Genomic DNA, 19,228 nt, shown 5'->3' with positions numbered 1-19,228 from the left:
CACCTCATGGATAGGGACTACATTTTTAATACTACTTAAATTAAAGGCCCAGAAAAGATTCTAACAAGATGTATATTCTTTCTTTATAAAAGGTACATTTATACCAAGTATACTACATACATTTAAACAAATGTCATCATCTTTCTCATAAAAGTATAAAAAACAGATATAGTAACACTGATTCAATTATTATTATCAAATGTACTGTAAAGTCCCCCATAAATAGATTCAATATATTTACAAGGCTCATGTCTTTTATGGATATACAATATATTAGGTAGCCTGGTCCATTTGATTTTGTTGGAAAGAGTAGGATACAGGTAATTAGAGTTGTGAATTAATCATCTTAATAGCCCATTTTTTTACACAAATATACTGTTGTTTGGCCACAGATTCTGGCCCAAGTAATGTATTCTACCTATGTAGGCCTTTCATTCCATGGGAGTCTAGGAGACACTGTTGATAATTTATCATGGCTTATCATCACTATTGAAAAGAACAGAAACCCTGTTGTATTATTCACTGCATAGTCATCTGTAATCAGGATACTTCCAACCTCTTCAATCTCATCTAGTGTTTCAATTCCTTCCATGTGTCAAGGAATCTCTTGAAGCTTTCTGTTGCACCTGCCACTGCTTCTGCACACAGTGTCATCCCCAAGGTCTTTACTCAGCTGGCCCCTTCTCATCTTTCAGAAAAAGGACATGCCCTCTCTGGTGCTGACTCATGCTAAGTAAACTTCTGCCATATATCAATACCCCCCACCCTCCCAATACGCTCTATCATAACACCCTGTTTGCTTTGTCTCACTCTCCAAACTCTATAATTTGCTTTCTTATCATGTATTTCCTTATTTATTAACTGTCTTCTCCACTTGAGCATAAGCTCTTTATGGTATGTTTAGGTTCCTTCATGACGTCTGGCAAATTGTAGCTACTCAATAAATGGAAGAAGCAAGCTGCTCTTTGTATTTAACACAGAGGAACATGTAAAGTATATAAGAGGACGGCATTAAAGAAAAAGAGGACTGCTTTGAGTAATTCTACTGAGTACTATCTGCAACTGGGGATTCTAAAAGGGAAATGTGGAAAAAAGAGAACATTTTCTCCCAGGTGAATGGGTATTTGCACTATTGCCATAAAGATGCCAACCAAGGTAAAGTGACAGAGACTCAGCTGGATCCAGAATTGTTAACAAGACATAAAAGAGAGCTAGAGTGATGTGGCGTTCATAGCAAGGCAGACATTATGAGGAAGTAAGTTTGAATCCCAAATTTGAATTGGGCTGTAAAGTAGTCTAAAAACTAGGCAGAGACACATAATATGGCTGAGTTCTGGAAGTGAAAACTAACATTTCAAAGTAAAAATATATGATAACATCTTAACCTAATTAATGTCCGGTTAGGCTACTAACCTGAAAGAGGTCCACAGGATTCGTTTTCATAAATGGTATGCCATGGCTTTCAAAGTGGGTAGTTAAAGTCTCATTGTTAAATATGCAGTATTAGGCACTGTGAAGTTTCTCTGAAGTCCTAACTTTATAAATATGTGTGCTATTTAACCAGAACACTGAAAAAAAAAAAAAAAAAAAAAAGGAGCTTGAACTCATGGGAACAGCATGCTCGGTAACCAGACAGAACCACGGCAAAGAAGGTAAGAGAAAAGGTGAGGAGGTAAGGCAAAACAAACCAAGCAATTAAGATGCTTTCAGCAGTGGCACCCTAAGTAAATTACACAATTTCAGACACAGCTCAAATGTGTAGTTGGGCAGTTTTCAATGTCTCAAACCGATCCTCATGATGTAGAACAACAGTGACGATTCAGAGCTCACAATTTTGCACTGCTTTTCTTTAAAATGGGAGCTTTTCACCCAAACCTGAAGGAGAGGAGAAAAATTATTTTCTCCTATGAAAGTACCAAAGAAATACAGGTAAACAGATTCAAAATTTCAAAATATAATTTTCTTCACTTTGTAAAATGATTATACCCTGAGTTAATAATATAGACTCTTCCTTCTGATTTCTTCTACTTTGAAAATGAACATTCAGAATTGTGCCTAATTTGGAGCACATAAATGCATGTATGGGTGTAAACTGTCCTTTTAATATGTGAAATTGTATCTTTCTTATGTTTATTTCCTTATTCACCCCAATATAACTCCATGCAGAAATGTAACTGCTGTAGCCTTTTTATTCACATTTAAGGTTCCTGCTGGTAATTCCTTCTAGCTTCTTTGAGAATGACTGAAATAGTAATAAATAATACAGCAATATTTTTAATTAATCAAAAAATCATTTTGTAACTCTTATTACTGTTATCTGTTCTTTTTATATGACATCAAAACAAGCAGATAAAAAACAAATTCCTTTATTTCAATGTTAGTTATAAGTAGAAGCATTGGATGCTGACTTAACCTCTATGTGCCTCAGTTGCCTCATCTATAAAGTAGACAGAATAACAATATCTACTTGACAGGGCTGTTGTGAAGACTAAGTGACTTAAACTTTGTCAAATATTTAGAATAGTACCTGCCACACAGTAAGCATTCCATAAATATTATTTATTACATATTTATTAATGTTAATCTTAAAAGAGATTGGAAATCAATCTGGCTCTTTTTTATACAATTTCTGAAATGTCAATTTGCCTGGGCATTGGGTGGAAATAAAGTTAAGATTCACATAACTGTGCTCAGGTCAACAATTAGTAGGTTTCACTTGTATAGTCAGATTCTAAGTTGGCACTATTCTGTGTTTCTAATTCTCTCTAAATGTGATCAAGGTTTTCCTTTCTCATTTAGCATACTACTAAGCATCAAATAGATTAGCTTTTCACCCAGTGGTACATTGAGAATCTTCAACTTTATGAAGGACTTCTCCTAATGCAGTCCACTATAGTCTTCTTCAGCCTACTAATTGACAGACACTAGGAAGCAGTCCACTTACATTGATATTTCTTTCCCTCGATGTGATGCAATAAAAGAGTTTCTCAATAACTCTGAGCACTCATGATGCCTCTAAATTGAGAACTAAAAGAACCTTCCGAAAGACTTCTTACATTACATACAAAATAACTTTGTGTTCTTACTGTTCTTTTTCATTGAGGTTCTTGTATGTTCCACACCATGCTTTGTTTTCTATAAAACAAACTATTTTCATAAAATAGTTTCATAAAATGTTTTCTATAAAACAAACTAATTGCTGTTTAGATGCATTTTAAGGAGTCTCCAAAAATTGAAGAAAGATCCAAACATAATTGTTTTCCTACAGTTTCTCTCCATTCTAGTCCTCACTATACTAAAATGTGTCTTCCATTGATTTTAGGATAAATTAAATTAAATTCAGTATTTCATGATATCAATCATAGAGTTAAAGTAGTGCATTCCTCTACATTCCACTTAAAACTCTGGCATTAGGAATAGTATTACTGTTACATATACTTATACAAACTAACATTTACTGGTTATTTATTGTGTTAAGCATATTATATGCAGAAACGTTTTAATCCTCCTAACAACCATGTAAGGTATGATTGTTTTGTGCTTATTTTGCATATGAGAAACAAAGGCACAAAATAATTAAGGAACTTGCTTATAATCCCAGAGCATGTAATTAAGGGGCCAGAATTGAATCCAGGAGGTCTGCATCTAGAGTCTAGACTAGGATTCACTTTACTAATCAAATATTATAGTAATAATATATATTATAATCAATATAGAGGAAAGGTCAGTATTCACTGAACTAAGTGATGTATAGGTTACCAGTTTCTCAGCAGTGAAATCTAAGATAGAATTATGATGGCCAAAGTCAAAATTAACTTTCCTAAAGGACACTCTTTATGTATTTACTGGTATCATTTTGATGTCTGGACTTACTACATTTGTGGAAAATTGAACTATACAAAATAAAAGTAAGAAAAATAATAATTTAGTTATATTAAACTGTAAAATTACTAGGAAACTAAAAGATTCAAAACATTATCCTCCCTGCTAAATTGATTCATATTATCATGGGTATATGTGGCAAACCATATATCATTGTCCCTAAATTATTCAACAACACAGATTGAGCCTAAGTTTTCTAGACAAAAATGTGACATTAACTGATACTGAGCATTTGAAAAATAGACACCATTTTCACGGGGATTTAAAAGGTTCCTTGAGTCTACTGCTGTCTTTATTAATTAGTAGAGAAAACCCCAGTTTAGCTAAACTTTTCCTCTACAGTCTCAACATTCTTGTCATACGTTATTAACCTATTTACTTTCTAGTGTTGGAACTGAGAGGTTTAAATTCTCAGTCTATCCAATTTAAAAGGTTGATATAATCTACATCTTATAATGCAGCCCTATAATTGACTGAAGTTATAAAGTTGACAATAATGAAAAATGGTAAGAATAGAAATCTGACTCTGACATACTAAGACAATCTCATAAATGTGTGGAATAGAGTAATCTCCATTTACCCTCGGGAAATAGTCAGTCCAACCTCTGTAATATAAGTGCCAGAGAAAATTTCACCATCATGCAATAGGCTGCTTGTTTCAGAGTCAAGAATGAAAATTTCTAGTGAAATCACCCTGTAAACATTTATAAATTCAGCAGCTTGCTGGTTGACAATGCTCTTTCTTGATCCAGTATTGAAATTGGATCACTTGTGGGGCTTTATACACACAAAGATGTAAGAGACACCATTCCAGATCTAGATCTAGTAGCATTTGTTTGTTGCACTTCTCTGAAAGTAAGATGAGGAAAATTATTAAAAGCTCTATAAGAGGTTATGAGATTTGGTGACTTTTCATACATGTGAGTTCCACTAGCTTATGCTTATTTCATTGTAGTTCTACTGTCTTAGTTTTGGGTTCATAACGCCATATGAGAAGTGGTATCTTGATTATACTCTCATGATTCAAACAGCTAGATATATTATTATTGAAGTTGGTTGACATGCAATGTTATATTAGTTTCAGGTGTACAACACAGTGATTCAGCAATTCTGTACATAGTCAATGCTCACCATAAGTGTAGTCACCATGTGAAGCTATTACAATATTACTGACTATATCCCTATGCTGTACTTTTGAACTCTATGACTTGTTTATTTTATAACTGGAAATTTGTAACTCTAGACTTTTCACAGGTAAGGTCCATCAAACTATCTCCTAATTATTTCCCTTTGAGAAGACCTTGCTTCTCTAGGGTTAGATTTAAGAAAAATAAATAAATCTATAAATTAATAAATCTATAAACTCAAACATAAGCAAAAAAGTTTGTTGCATATTTGAAATAATCCTTAAGTTTCTGCTTTAGTGCTTTCTACTTCAGTCCTAAAATTTATACTTAGTTCCTTGTTGATTCATATTTTGCCTCTTTTTTTAAAAGCTTGGATGTCTTATTTGCTTGACAACAGCAGATAAAAGGAGCAATCTAAGGGAGGAAGAAAGGTTGGTTAGTATCAAAGGACTCTGAGAAAAGGTGGAATTTGACATATAGAAGAATTATATTATTTTTTTCACATTATTTTTGTTTTATAAAAACAGAGAGGGGGACAAAACAGAGAGACTCATAAATATGGAGAACAAACTGAGGGTTGATGGAGGGGTTGTGGGAGGAGGGGGTGGGCTAAATGGATAAGGGGCACTAAGGAATCTACTCCTGAAAACATTGTTGCACTATATGCTAACTAATTTGGATGTAAATTTTAAAAAATTAAAAATAAAATTAACAAAAATAAAATGAAGAAAAGAGAAGTGTAGAACTGACCTCCCTAAATCTGTTTTTATTAATGCTTTTAAACTTTTTGAAAGTGCAAAGTGAAAATAATTATTACACATTTCTAAGTATGAGTGTTCAACACTGTTTTATCCAAAAACTCTGACTCTGTGTTCTAAATCGTTTCACTATTGTGATTGTCTTTTGTTCTTTCTTCCTATAAATCTAGTTGTGTTTTCATTTAAATTTAGGCAACTTTCTTTATCCAGAAAATAAAAATTAAAAGAAGTATATTTTTGTAAAATAAAAAAAAAATTAAAAATTAAAAAAAAAGAATGATACCTTGGCTTTAAAGGTTGCAGAAGAAAACAGTAAGGGGAAACACCAACTCTAATAACACAGAGTATGATTAAATATGCTTATAATGATTCAAAGTCAACAAGAACAAATGAACTTAGTTTTAGTATTTTCTATAAAACAGAAACTTAAAGCAAATTTTAGAAAGAGCCCATGAAAAATGATATCTTAAAGCCATCATTCATACAAGAGAAATTTAGTGGTATAAGTATATAAAGAGTTATAGAAAGAGTTATGCACTAATGAAGTGAACTTATGAAGTATTTTACTTAAATACTTTATACCTTAACAGCCACTCTCTGATTCATTTAGTTTTTCTTTCACAAATATTTACTGAGCACTACTGTGACAGATTTTGGATTAGGTATTGAGGTAGGCCAAAGTGAACACAACATCCTAAGGGGGAGTAAAATATTAACCAAATAAACACAAATAGAGTAACAATGAAACTGTGGTAAATAACAACAAAGAGAGATATACTGTTCTCTAAGAGTGATAAGGAGCAAATAGCTCCATTGGGAAAGTAAAAAAGGACTCCTTGGAAAACCTAGAAACTAACTATGGATGATAACAGGAAGTGGAAAGAAAGTTCTCTGAGGTACAGAGAAGAGCATTTCAGACAGTCCAAGGGCCTGTGGTTAGAGCACACAAGAATGCAAAGAAGAAACATCAGCAAGAGTTGAATTACACCAAAAGAAAATCAATAGGTTATATACTATAAAAGCATATGTATTTAAATTGAATAAAATAAATATCAAAGCACCAAATTCAGTGCTAGTGTAACCCTGAAAAATGAACAACCTTGATCATTTTACTTTTTTGTAATGAAGTCACTTTAAGTCTACGTAAATGTAAATCTTGAAAAAAAAAATTAATCCTGTGAGTTAGGATCCCATCCTAACATTTGTAGCACTGCAAAGCCAGTAGCCTGCATAATGTTTTCTACAGGATGACTCAAACCCCTCAAACAAAACAGATCTAAAACTGAACTTTTAAACATATACCATCCAAGTATCATGCACTTCTGTTTTTCTTTCTCAGTGAATGGTACTCCCATTTATCTAGATTTTTCAAGCCAGAAAGCTAGCTATCATCATTTATACATAGTCAATGACAAATAGCATGAAATTATCCAATAAATTTATTTTACTCATGTTGTATCATAGGTACCACATTTGTGAAAAAAATAAAACATAAAAAAATGGTGGTGCAAAATAGTCAAAGGAATAAGTAAATATAATGTATATTTATTTTAAAACATAAACCAGGGACATATTCCAGGTTATCAATCTTAACACATATCAAAATTCTGACATCTAAATCAAAGTATTTATATTTTATACATACATTCATCTTCACCAGATCATGATGAAGGGGTTTGGGCATGAAAACTAAATGTTTAATTCAGATTGAAATTCAGTCTCATCTAATAATTAAATAATGCCTTTACTTTTGCTCACTTTAACTGGAAAAAGAAATCTATAACAGTAACGTATTTCTAATCTTCTTACTTTTTCTCTTTCCCTTCCCAAGATGGCATGTAGGTCTAGGTAGTAGGGATACAGATTACTCAATATCATATTAAAGGAAAAGATTCACAGTCTCTTGGTTCCTGGGGTGGATGGAAACAATTTATTTTTTACCTGAGTGTCGTCTGCATGCTTGTTTGTTGTGCCTCTGTTTTGGGTATGTACCATGGGGTATCTCTCTAGGCTTGGGTTTGGTACAATTGCATGCCCTTGTGGAAACCTCTTACTTTGGCCTTCATTGGTGATCAAGATGGCTCTTGGTTCCCTTTGGAGTTACACTGGCCCTGATGCAGAAGGTGTACCATACTCAGCTGACTTCATCCCTTCTGTAGTGGCTCCTTCTGTCAGTTTCTAACACAGACTTCCAGCCACTCTGGGCCCAGTCTTAACAATCCCTGGAGTTTTAGGAAGAAGAATCCAAAGCAGCTCAATACTGATAAATCAAGGCACATTATTGTCTGTTCTGACTCTTAGTATTCTGAGCTTCCTCCTAGAGTCCTCAGTAGGGACAGAGCAGGAGTGAGGTAGGCTTTCATTTTAGTGATACTTCCTTTCTGATTTATCCTCATTTCCAACTTCAACATCATAATTAAATCATAACAGGCAATGGTAGTAATTTTCTCTACATACCTGGAGAATTCTAGGGCTGAATTCTCAAGACTTGACCCTCAATAAACTAAAGAAAATGTAATAGATATTGGAAAATCTCCTAATACATTGGCCTTACTTACAAGAATTCTGTCTTACTGTTTTAGTCTATTTTGTAGATGGTAAATTTGCTCATTTATGGTTGCTCAATAATTATCTGTTAAACTTCTCATTTTACATGGATTAAATTTCCTAAAATTGCCTATATTCTTGACTAGATCAGACTCATACTGGATCAGATATCTAGAATCAAATAGAAACCAATGTCATGTATTTAGAAAGACAATAAAGGAAAGCATATTATTTTCTTCAAAATATCCACATTACAATCTAGTTTCAATAAATTAATGAGAGACTTTATTACTATTTTTTCTATCATTTCATATTTGCTTAGGTGTACAGTTCCTATTGGTCCCAAAAGATTATTTGTATCTTATAACAGGCTAAGGTCATATCCTATAATTCACTTAGATTCCTTATAATTTTGAGAACATTTTAATCTCTAGTAATTAGAGATTCTCTGAAAAATAACAAAAGTATTTTTTTTAAAAAAGAATCACTTCAGCTTTTATAGATTTTGGTAAAGTGTTGTTTGATCAACATTCCTCCAATATATATAATTACATATATTATGCTATCTACTTGGCCATTTAAGTGCAACTTTCACAAATTTGTTCACATCTCCCTTTTATCCTCACACTTTGGTGGTTGCTTTCCCACAGTGACTCTGGCCTTGGCTATGAGACTTACAAACCTGACACAGTTTGACAAATATGATATGGGGCAGTGAATATAAAAAGCCCTTACCCATTGGGATGCGCCTTTGTACTGCTCTGAAAATCTACCATCATCCGAATACTTGCCTAGCCTGCTAGAGGTTACGAAACTTTGTAGACAGGGACCCAAGTCATCCCGACTGTCACAGCCAAAGACATTAGAAACCAGCCATTCCATAGATAACCAGTCAGCTACTGAGAGAAGTATGAATGAGTCCAGCTGAGATTAACCAAGCCAGATCTAGACCAGAAGAATGGTCCAAAAAGGGCCAGCCCAGATCACCATTCTACAAAATTGTAAAATAAGTAAATGGCTATATTTTACATTTTGATTTATTTTTGACTAAGAGAGAGAGAGAGAGCACACAAGCAGGGAAGGGGCAGAGGGGGCAGAAGATCTGAAGTGGGCTCTACGCTGACAGGAGTGAGCTCGATGCAGGGCTCGAACTCATGAACCATAAAATCATGACCCGAGCCGAAGTTGGACACTCAATCAACTGAGCCTCCCAGGTGCACCTCAACAGCTATATTTTAAATCGTTAGCTCTGAGGTAAGTTTTATGGCAGCAAAAACTATATCTCACATATGACTTATATTGTTTAAATTTTTCTTTAAACCAGGTGTGTGTTTAAATAATTACTTTATTTTTGTCTTGGGCATATATTGGAAATTCCATTATATTTAGCATATATGAATACTTATCTTCCTCCCCCATCTCTGTTGGGGGGCAGTGATATACAAGGGGAAAAATAAAGAAATGCCTACTAAGAGATAAAGTTGTAATATGTATTGAATACACCCTGTGATAGTACACACACACACACACACACAATTATTTTGAGTGAAGTTCAGAGACATTGTACCATGAAAAACAAAATGAAAATCCTTCTTTTACACAACTAATGATGATTTCTGGAAAACCGTATGATTGTTTTTCATCCCTTTATTACCAGAAAGACACAACTAGAGAGAGTTCAAGTAATGGTGAAGGCTCTGAAATCACTGACTTATTTATTGAAGAAGCTAAACATGTATTGATTGTCTAAATGATAATGGAGAGAAAAAAACAATAACAATTCATGGATGCTTGAAATGGATGAGAGCAGTTATATCCTGCCTGTCATTAAAAACTGAACCAGAACACTAAAGGTCATTTTGTGGGGAGAATTTGAAAATTGGAAAAATTTTCTTGTCCATCTTATCTCAAATGCCAGAGGCTGAAGAAAAATAATTAGTAGTTAGAAGCAATCCCAGATCTAAAAAAATAGGAATTCCTTCCAGAAAAAAAAATGTAAACAGATATTATGTACTGTATGAAGCAATGCATGACATAGAGTGGGCACCCCTCAACAGCTACTACAACTATTGTAACTGTTAACTGCTGCCTTTACTCTCCCTCCCCCTACTCTTCTATTACTGCTATTTTTGCTGCACTCCTGAATAACAAACTGCCCCTCCTCTACAAGATGCGATCTTCTCCCTTTGTTCTCATCTCTCTTCTCTGTTCTCACAGGTATAATTTTTTTCAGGCTCATTAATAATATAATTTTGAAATACATGTGATCTTAAGCTACATGTGTATTTAAAGCTCCCACGCAAAGCACTAGGACACTGGAATGAAAGGTTCATAGATTTGGAGCTCATGTCTGCCACTCCTTGGTTGTGTGATTTTAGGCAAAATATTTAATTTGTCTTAACGTTTTTGTCTATAAAGTGAGAAAAATAACATTTTTTACATCATGAAGCAGTTTTTAAGATTAAATAATCATTTTTCAGAGTTCTAGTAAAACAATTTGTTTTCTTTCTAGAAGCAAATTAAGCAATCTCAAAGTGTTTCCTTCTTTAATCTTCTCCAAAACACTATCAAAAAGAACTCCCTATCTCTTCTCTCTTTCTCTTTTGGAATCCAAGATCCTAAAATGTTTCTCCTTTAATTTCTATTCTTTTCTGTTCTCTTCTTTTGTAAAGTTAAATAATGATTTAAGTTCATCTCAATTTCTTTTGAAAATTTGATAGCTTCATATTGACTACTTGCTCTACACAGAGAATTGTTTGAGGTGTACAAGTGGGTACACCTTGAAGTGTTTTCACCATTTTCTAGTTATAGAGACAGACTGCTAGTAAATCACATGAAGTACAGAATCAAATAAGCAGCAGTGACTGAATCATGAAATCTAGTGAGAGTTTTTTATGCTAGCTTCTTGCTTAAGCACCATTTTGTCATGTTAGTTTTTTTTTCCTACCTTTCTGGTCAATCATTTTTTTCTCTTTATCAACCTATGGTCTCTCTGTACCAGTCCCTTCTTTCTTTTATGCATATTGAATCTTTATCCTTGCCTCTTCTACTTCCTCTCTTACTAGTATTCAATTCCAGTGCCATGAATACAACACAGAACTTAAAAATTAACATCCTCCTACCCCAAACCTGCGTCTCTAGTTTAGATTTTTTTTCTGTGTCACAGATATACCCTTCTAAACATCCTCTATCTGCCTAAGAGAGACAGAAAAATGTAGTGGTTCTGAGTGTGTGCTCTAGAGTCACAATACCCGAATGTGTTTGAATCCTAGCCCTAGTTAAATGTGTGACTCTAGACAAGTTATCCAGCCATTAAGTGCCTCATTTTCCCAATCTACAAAATAGAAATAATAGTACTGTATCACAGCATTGTCAAGATTATAAAAAGAAATATAGTAAGAAATCAGTCTATCTTCCTTTGCTAATTTCTTTCTTCCAACCTAGTAAAATAGCCTACAGCAGCCTCAGTGAGTTGAGCAAGCAGGCTGGTGGTAGCTGGAACCTACATAAAAAAGTGACATTGGACCAGAGGGAGAAGATAACCCAAAAGGAGCTGAGTGTGTCAGTGGCCTAGTGGATTAGGGGATTGAGTATATGCAAAGAAATTGAGAAAAAGGTAATGTATTGAGGATAAGGACAGCCAGAATTTTTCATGCTTTGAAAAGAAAAGCACAAATATGAACTTCATGGTGAATTAGAGTTACCAGTAGAAGCTTAGGGGTTTCAACACAGAGAATAATATAAATTAAATGAATACATATACACATATATGCATATTCATGTATAGAAGTTGTATTGGTATACAAACACATATTTTTTAGTTCTATCCTTGAGAGAGCTTGGAAGTAGTGATATTGCAGTAGTTATGGTTGAGTACCTAGGTCTTGGCATCTATAACTGTCCAACAAGAGAAACAAAGTATTTTTGGAGAAACAGCTGATTCCGGGACTGGAACACACAGTATGAGAAAGTAAAGAAGTGTTCAAAGAAGGATGCAGAAAGCAGCTTGGATGGGCTCTGACTCGTCAAGTCTGGAACAGTTTGAGCATCAAAATAATCTGTGAGAGGGATAGATTCTAATCCACTGAGTGAAATGTAGAAGCCATGAGTAGATGCTGACATAAATGAATTAATTAATAATTGAAAAGAAGAGAAAGCTTTTCCTTATAGTAAAGGGACAACTAGCAAATATGTATGGAAAGATCAGTAAGATCAGTAAGTTGTCACCACTTGACAACTATAATAATTGTAATTCTTGCAAGAAACAACAAGGATATTTGACACTATGGGTGAAAGTGTCAGAAAGAACAGGACTTTACACAGCCTCAAGGAAGCTCCTCACAAAATACTTATTAGGAAAGAAAAAGTAATTTTTTTTCAATGTTTATTTATTTATTTTTGGGACAGAGAGAGACAGAGCATGAACGGGGGAGGGGCAGAGAGAGAGGGAGACACAGAATCGGAAACAGGCTCCAGGCTCCGAGCCATCAGCCCAGAGCCTGACGCGGGGCTCGAACTCACGGACCGCGAGATCGTGACCTGGCTGAAGTCGGACGCTTAACCGACTGCGCCACCCAGGCGCCCCAGAAAAAGTAATTTTATACTGGAGAAACATGAGAATCATCATAGGCAAATCCAAGTCAAGACCACTAGTGATGAAACTTAAAACTAACACCATCTGATCCACAAAAGAATGCAATGAAAATAATACAATATCATTATATATTTGGCCCAAAATAAATAATGTGCAACTAACCATAAGGAAATACCCCCCAAAAAAAAACCCAAGTGAAGGGACATTCTATAAAATAGTACCCATCAATATCCATACATAAAAGTCAGGAAAGTCATGGAATGACAAAGGAAATGTTTTAGATTGAAGGAGACTAGAGAGATAGGACAAAAAGCAAAGGCTTTATCCTGAACTGATTTTTTTTTGCTATAAAGGTCATTAGGAATGATTATCAAAACTTTCATGGAGCCTCTGAATGAAAGATACACAGGAGTTTTGTTCTGTTTTGTACTATTCACGCAACATTTCTATAAATTTAAAATTATTTCAAAAGAAAAAGGAAAAAAATGTTAGTATATTTTAAGTACTTATAAGAATGATTTACTCACAGTAAGCACTACACAAGAATATTAGTTTGGATAAAGGACAGGTGGTTTATCTATGAAGAGAGCATGGAAGGTGATGACATGGGGTATGTAAGCAGGGGCTAGCTACAAATAGCCTTTAATATTGTGCTAGAGATAATGGACACTATTCTGTTGGAAAATGGGGATAAAAATACTCATAAACACAATTTTTAAATATTGCCATCATGACCATAGAGAGCTCATGATTGTATTCACCACCTCACTTTACTGCCTCTATACCAGTCCATGAAAGTTCGTTCGCCTGCTATTCCCTAAGACATCAGGTGACATCATGTTTTGTGATTTTAACATAAGTAATTTTCCTTTCCTGGAATATATTTTTCCCTGCAGCCTACCTACCTGGAAACATTTTCAACTTGTCATTTAAGACAGTATATTCAGCATCTACCCTTTTACTCCATGGTGCAATACCTCCACTGTCACCCTGATGACACTGCCTCTAAGTGTCTGTTTACGAAGCTTTCTCTTCCTAGGTTTGAACTACTTGAGGGCAGAAATTTGAGTGTCTTGTTTTACTGTCCCACTTCAAGAACATATCATGACTTATACCACATAATTTATGCTCAATTAACTGGTTTTTATTTAAATAATGAATGCAGCTGGTTTGTGTGCCAACACAATATAATGTGCCATAAACAGTTCAAGCTGTTGAATAAGGAGAGCCTGGAATTCAATGCCAGCTCTACCACTAACTAGCTGTGGACCCATTGGGAAGTTATATAGAATCTCAAAGCCTTGGTTTCCTCATTTGTACAGTGGGAATAATAAAGACTACTCAGGTTGTAAATTTTAATATAGCTATCCAACTCACATCAAATTTCTAACCACTTCTTTTGTGCTTTGCAGTCCTGCCCTGAGAAATTCTTACCACTTGTTGGCACCTTGAGATTTTCCCCAACCTGCTTTCGTCAACCTTAAACATGAACGGTAACAATTTGAGGTGAAAATTACAGCAGACCTCATATTATACTAAATAATGTTTTTTTGCATGTTGATTTGAAACACACTGAGTCAATATTCTAGCTAAGTTGCCTCCCCTTCTCAAATCCTTCCATTGAATTTCACTAAAAAGTTAACTTGACTATACAAAATTTAGTTAAAATTAATGTAATTAATTTAATTTTTAAATAATTTAAAATTTAAAAATTTAAATACATAAGTTTCTTATCAAAACTCAGGTTTCTATATTGTCTCCTTGACTTTGATTCTTTTGATTACCACAGTTTTACTTCATTTTATTTCCCTTAGTTCCTTGCAATTTCACACTAAGTTTTTAAACTCTAACTAAACCATATTATTGGTAACCTAAACTCCAAGAAATAGGAATGAAGTTAAGCGGTCTCCTAAAAAGAGTAGTTTATTGTACACAGTTCCACATTTGTAAATAAAAAGAATAGTATGTGTCAGCTAAACAGGTGATGAATAGAGATAGAGCAGAGACAGTTTTCTACCAAGAGTGATGGTTAGGTAAAAGGTGCAATTTACGGAGAATTTTATGTCATAGACTCATCTTATTTAGTTTCCCTATTAAAATAGTCTGTCCAAGAACACTACCTCTATTTCTAACTTTAGGTATTGCTGGAAATGCCATATAGAAATGCCATCATGCTTACCATAGTGAATTTTTAGCCATTATGATTTAATTTCAGATTTAGTTTAAAAACAACAAATGTGAAGGGCACCTTGGTGGCTCAATCGGTCAAGCACCTGACTCTTGATTTCGGCTCAGCTCATGATCTCATGGTGCTGGTTCCATGCTGATGGAGTGGAGCCTGCTTAGAATTCTCTCTCCCTCTCTCTCTGGCCCTCTCACATGCGCTCTCTCTCTCTCTCTCTCTCTCTCTCTCTCTTTCAAGATAAATAAACTTGAAAAAAATGCTAAAAATCCAAATCTGATAATGTACAAGAAAACTAAACAACATAACTTCATTTTTACATTCAACAATCTCTAAATTGCCTTTACAAAGATTTCAGACCCAGAATAGTTAAGGGAATAGACAACATCGATGATGATGATAGATAGATAGATAGATAGATAGATAGATAGATAGATAGATAGAGATAGAGATAGATATATAAATAGAGATAGAGATATATTTAAATATATTTAAATGTTAAATGGGATACTCTTTAAATATGATGACTTAATATGTATATAAAGTATATATATGACTTAAATATAAATAAATATATATATACTATATATATACATATATATGTATATATATATAGTGTATATATATATATACATATATATATATATATTTAAAGTACATAACATTTGTAAATGAGATCAAAAAAGAAAAAATTAAAGGGGCGCCTGGGTGGCTCAGTCAGTTAAGCATCTGACTTCGTCTCAGGTCATGATTTCATGGTTCGTGGGTTCGAGCCCCACGTCAGGCTCTGTGCCGACAGCTCAGAGCCTGGAGCCTGCTTCAGATTCTGTGTCTCCCTCTCTCTCTGCTCCTCCCCCACTCATGCTCTGCCTCCATCTCCCAAAAATAAATAAACATTAAAAAATAATTTTAAAAACATATGGGCTTAAAATAAAATAGAATAAGTCTTAGCACTGACCCTATAGTGGCAATCCCTGCATCAAAATCATTAAGTATGTGGATTCTGCAGTGAAATTGCCTAGATTTGAATTCTGGCAGTGCCATTTATTAAGTGTGTGACTTGCATTCAATTACTTAGTCTTTTTCACCCTCAGGTGCACCAGTCAAGTTGCACCTCAGTTTCTCCAACTGTAATAATAGTACCTACTCCATGCATTGCAAATGCATACATACAAATTAAGGTGTCCAGTATTTACTTAGCACGCAATAACTATTAGTTATTAGTTGTGATTGTGATACCTAACCGAACTGTGGATCTCAGATAATTAATTTAACCTTTCTTAGTGTTCACTTCTTTCATCTATGTACGATGGAGATAATAATCTTGTAGGATTTGTATGAGGATTAAGTGAGAGTATATATTTATAACACTAGCATATACTAGTAGATATACCTCGGTACTTTTAGAATTAGTGTTTAGTGTTCTTGGAGGTCTGCACATATCTTATATCTCAAGCCATGTCCTACCTATTCCAGGTTCTCAAACTTGACCATGAAAATCAACACAGAAGTTTGTAATCAGGATTCTGAAGTGTTGGGATGCCAAACTAGAATGTTCAGTCAATGTTAGGGCAAGCTCTGAGGACAAAACAGATAGGACACAGTGATACAAGGCAACTGAGACAAACCTGACCCTAGTTTTTAGAAGCATCCTTGGCTGTTCCTGGCCAAAGAGGAAACAACACAGGGTTTTCCCTTGGCCTTGAGGTCAAGTTCATTAACATATTCATTTGTTCATACATTGGACAGGCATTGACTATACCCAGTGTGTCAGGCACTGGGCTGGGTCCTGGAGTCACTGTGGTGCATGAAGCAAGTACTAATTAAGTCTATGTAGAGTTTAAAGGTTGCTACAACACACCTCATTACAGTTGCCAAGTTCTGATGCTATTTTTTTTGAAGCGTGAAAATCATTTAAAAAGAAGTAAGATAAATAATATTAACATCTAATTAACATCTAACAAATATTAACATCTAATAATTGTTGAACACAGCCTATGTGTTGGAAATTCGTAATTCTTTACACATGACTTCTAATATTCACAATAATCCCCAAAAATGGACACTATTATTACCCCGAATTTACAGTTGAAGCAGCAACTGGGGGACAGAGTTGCCAAGTCATTTGTCCAAAATAATGGAGCTGGCAGAGAATAGCTAGGGTCCACAGCCAGGCAGCCTAACACCTAAATTAATGTTCTTATCTGCATTTCTTCTAGTTATTTTGCAGTTTTCAAGAGCTTCGTCATTTCAATGTTCATTAGAAAGACAGAAGAAACAATGAGCTTGTAAATTTTGGCCATTTAGAAAAACACTAATTCATCAAAAAAGTAGAAAACTGAAAAATTTTGTTTTATTTGCTTGCATAAGTTGCAGATTATGTTGGATGCCATAAGGAGGTGGTGCTAGGAAATGTTTCCATTTTCATGAAAATATTTCTGTATGATTTATCTACAACCTAAAATGTACTAGATATTTTTCTAGAAATTGTGTAGAATTTCAATTTCTACTGCTAAAATGTTATTTTTTATTTTAATTATGCTCAGAATTATAAATTATCAGTTTAATAGTTCTTTCGTAAGTTGCATCTTCTTAGGCTATACATACTAATATCAAAATACAATTTGTGTGGTGCCTGGGTGGCTCAGTTGGTTGAGCATCTGACTTCAGCCTAGGCCATGATCTCATTGTTCCTGAGTTCGAGCCCTGCATCGGGCTCTGTGCTGACAGCTCAGAGCCTGGAGCCTGTTTCGGATTCTGTGGGTCTCCCTCCTCCCTGACCCTCCCCCACTCATGCTCTGTCTCTCTTTCTCTCAAAAATAAATAAAACATCAAAATTTTTTTTAATAAAAAAATACAATTTGTGGTTTTTTTATTTAGGTCAGAAACACATTTGTTTCATGTGTTTGCTCCTTTGCTGAGGTAGCTGAATGAGCTCAAAATGACTAGGACCAGTCATTAAACTCAGGTGTTTAGAATGTTTATCTAATAAGATATATGACTTAAATATTACAGTAATATAAAAAACACCTCATATTCATATAGTGTTTACACTTGCCACAGCATTTTAAACGCATTATTATCTGTAGATTTGAAGCTTTAGCTAGAATAGCATATTAGCACATTCCCAGTCATAAGCTGGGCTGGAATGAGCTCCTTGTTATCTTATAGTATCCAGCGGCCAATATTTTAGGTTTGCAATACAGCTTCAAAAGGACCTCTGATGTCACTGATAAAACCAGAGATGATAAAGTCCTATGTTCAATGTTTTATTTGTAGCAATTTTATTGACTAGCTTCTATTCATTTTATTCCTTATAACATCCCAGTGCTTCCTTCCAGCATTTATTAGCCTATGCTGAGAATGTGGAAGGTGAGAGGAGATAAAACACATGCCAACTGTCACCAGGTTGGACCACCACCAACCAGGCAGTCAAGTTGCACCTGAATGTTTATAGAGATCATCATTAGTCATGAAGTAATCTTGCATGATAAATTATTCCCCGTGGGACCTTCTGAAACGCATACCCCTGCTATTGCGGAGCAAGACACCTGCTTTGCAGTATAAGGGAATGCCAGATTGAAAAATGGATGAGAATGAGTAGGGAAACATTTGACAGAAAACAGACCTAGAGTAATAAGCCTTTTATACTTTGAAATACAGGTCTTCAGCCTTTAATTCTTGCTTTTCCTACACTGTCATATTAGAATCATGTCTTCAGCTACATTTTGATTTAAGATGATTATGGATTCTTTTTTTCTGCTCTAAATTCAGAAAACACATTTAAATTTTTTAAAACTTCTGCCTTCCCCAGACACACCACCACCGCCCATTACCCACGAGATCTGCAGATTTTCCCTTCTACATTCTGGGGCTTTTCTGTCATGTAAAATAGACTTGGTAATCTTTCTTTCTGTAGTTCTCACAGAATTCACGTGACACTCAGGCAATGTAATATGTTGTTGAAAGATGCTGAAATGAAAGGAAATGGTCGAATAAACTACAACTCTATATCCTTTTGTGCAGGTGTTTAGAGATAATCTTGGTTGACCAGGATTTCAGATTCTCTCTTATTCTGTCAGCAAAACCTTTGTGCTGACCAACTCTTCTGTTTATTTTGACCTGTTTTCCTGTAGAA

The sequence above is a fragment of the Prionailurus bengalensis genome, chromosome A1 (assembly GCF_016509475.1).
Source record: "Prionailurus bengalensis isolate Pbe53 chromosome A1, Fcat_Pben_1.1_paternal_pri, whole genome shotgun sequence".
NCBI lineage: Eukaryota > Metazoa > Chordata > Mammalia > Carnivora > Felidae > Prionailurus > Prionailurus bengalensis.
This window is presented reverse-complemented; position numbering follows the sequence as displayed.